Here is a 2,145-nt window from a genome sequence, read left to right on the forward strand (position 1 = left end):
AATCAGAGCCATTGAGACCTTTACACACACCAACCCACAGCATGTGACTCCCTGCTTCCTAAGAGAGGTTCTCCACAGGTCTGGTGTTCATAACATCAGTAAAGAAGATAAACTGTGTATTTTGGAATACATACTGAGTGATGGAAAATACAAAGAACTGGAGGGACTTCAGCTACTTCCTCTCAGTGATGGATCTTTCAGATCTTTCACAAAGAAAGAGGAGGACACTGCTTTGATTGACAACAAGGAATTTCCAAGGTAAGTTATAGTTTGTCTGATGTGTCTGTTGCTATATTTATGTTGATTTTAAAACTGGATTTTGCATGAAAACATGTCTATTCAATGGTTAGAACTGTTATTTCACTCCAGACATATTTTTGGTTGAAACCCAGCTACATTTCAGAGTGCTTGTTCTCGCAGGCTTCATCTTTTTCTTAAGGATATTGCACTTTACAATTTAGATGTGTAAAATGCTAATTCAACTACAATTTTATTGTAGTAGCATGTATGCTTTCACAGATTTGATAGCATTTATTCAGGTGGAAAAGTCCAGTACTGGCAACAAAAACCTCTTCAGTGTTTTTGTTGCCAGCACAGGCAAAAACCTGTGCCACACTTATTGGTATGCCTTCTGTGATGCCCTTGTACTCATTTTTCCCCAATAGCACAGCACCTAGTCTTCTACGACATTTCATGTTGGCGCAAACAAAAAGAGAGCTACATACGACTCCTCTTTGCAGTTTGATTATTCACTAATAAATTTATAATTTTTAGTCTTCATAAGCACAACTGTCTCATTATCAAAAAAGCATTGTTTTACACTTTAGATTATTCTATTTGATTATTTCTGTTTTACTGGTGTTTTTTTGTAGGTAAGACTTTTGTCACTGAAGCTAAACTTAATTTTTTGTTAAATGCATATCAACCACAATAAAATAATGTATGTTTTTGCAGAACACTTCTGCCATACTGCAATCACCTCTTCATCCCCCTTGATCTAAGTTCAACTTGCAGAAACCACCTGGAAGAGCTGGCCAAGCTGGGTATGTTACATTGACTTTGACGTTTATAAACAAATGTTACGTTGCCCATGTGATTCCACATAAATGGTATTTGTTTTCCTTTTTTTGAAGTAATTTTTCTATACAGTTTCTTTTTTTTAACTGTTTTCCAGGGATATTCCGAGTCATCAACACTAATAAAAAAAATGTAGAGGAATATACAAGAAAATTTCTACCANCACAATAAAATAATGTATGTTTTGCAGAACACTTCTACCATACTGCAATCACCTCTTCATCCCCCATGATCTACATTCAACTTGCAGAAACCACCTGGAAGAGCTGGCCAAGCTGGGTATGTTACGTTGACTTTGACTTTTATAAACAAATGTTATGTTGCCTATGTGATTCCACATGAAAGTTATTTGCTTTCCTTTTTTTTAAGTAATTTTTCTATATGATTGTGTTATTTATCTGTTTTCCAGGGGTATTCCGAGTCATCAACACTAATAAAAAACATGTAGAGGAATATACAAGAAAATTTCTACCACAGGACTGGAAGCAGATGGAGAAAAGGCTCGTTGCTTGGAACACCAACAGAAGTGACCATCCACCATTAGATTGGCTTCAGGAATTCTGGAGGTTTCTGAACTCTCATTTCAGTGAGTTAAGCTGTTTCAGGGAAATACCTCTGATACCCGTCAGTCCCCTCTCGAACAGTCAGCCTGTATCACTGGCAAAGCTACAACAGAAGACAACCCTCATTTTTCAGGAACGAGGACAGAACAGTTTGCCTGACCAAATAGCTCAGCTGGTGACCAAAACTGGTGGCACAGTGGTGAGAGGAAATGAGTGGCTTAAACATGAAGACCTTGAAACTTATGTCCTGACCCCATCTCCAAGGAGCGTCATGAAGGTGTTGATGAATTTAGACTCTAAGAAAGTCATCAGCATTGTGAAGTCTGAGTCTCAAAAGACAAGAGAAAATCTGAAAGATTATTTGTCAGATCTAAATGTCCTCTCAGGTCAAGAGAAAGAGTTCCTCATGAAGCTACCTGTGTTTCAAACTATGACCGGATCCTTGGTCACAGCTCAATCAAAGCAGGCTTTGGTTCTAACATCTGGTCTGGTTATACCCTCAGAG

At 37.8% G+C, this 2,145-nt stretch overlaps 1 protein-coding gene and 1 long non-coding RNA gene across 4 annotated transcripts in view; both read left to right on the plus strand.

The window, feature by feature from the left end:
- The window catches only part of LOC106948016 (sacsin-like), a gene marked incomplete at its 3' end in the record, with an annotated part of 50,422 nt that overhangs the window by 8,382 nt on the left and 39,895 nt on the right, over nt 1–2,145 (plus strand). The gene's annotated exons all lie outside the window — the stretch shown is intronic.
- Nucleotides 7–2,136, plus strand: LOC106948028 (uncharacterized). 3 transcript variants are annotated; one of them, XR_001425099.1, is made up of 3 exons: nt 7–258; nt 955–1,043; nt 1,487–2,136. It is a non-coding gene; the product is annotated as an uncharacterized LOC106948028 (long non-coding RNA). The 3 variants fall into 3 exon arrangements; XR_001425097.1 differs by lacking the exon at nt 955–1,043 and adding an exon at nt 1,268–1,356; XR_001425098.1 differs by lacking the exon at nt 1,487–2,136 and adding an exon at nt 1,175–1,245.

The sequence above is a fragment of the Poecilia latipinna genome, unplaced genomic scaffold (assembly GCF_001443285.1).
Source record: "Poecilia latipinna isolate Pla-1442-1.1 unplaced genomic scaffold, P_latipinna-1.0 Scaffold269, whole genome shotgun sequence".
Classification (NCBI taxonomy): Eukaryota; Metazoa; Chordata; class Actinopteri; order Cyprinodontiformes; family Poeciliidae; genus Poecilia; species Poecilia latipinna.